This window comes from Penaeus monodon, chromosome 23 (genome assembly GCF_015228065.2).
Source record: "Penaeus monodon isolate SGIC_2016 chromosome 23, NSTDA_Pmon_1, whole genome shotgun sequence".
Classification (NCBI taxonomy): Eukaryota; Metazoa; Arthropoda; class Malacostraca; order Decapoda; family Penaeidae; genus Penaeus; species Penaeus monodon.
This window is the reverse complement of record NC_051408.1, coordinates 15,966,554-15,966,833: the sequence shown is the minus strand read 5'-3', so window position 1 is coordinate 15,966,833 and position 280 is coordinate 15,966,554.

The following is a 280-nucleotide window of genomic DNA, read 5'->3' as shown; positions in this document are numbered from 1 at the left end:
AGACAGACATTTCTTTGTAAAAAATTTATGGAGATCATGATTAGATTAAGAGTTATACAATATATTGATGTAGTGAATTTAAGTATTTAAGTACACTTAATATTATATTAATCATAGAAACTATGAAATAAGTAAAATTTACGATAAAATAGATTAATGATAAAAGACAATCAAAATCAAGTCGTCTTATATTTCATTAAATACAACAAAAGTATATCATAATGCACAAGAAATGCATATCAGAAGAAAAAGCATCATATAATTAACCTTATTAAGATGG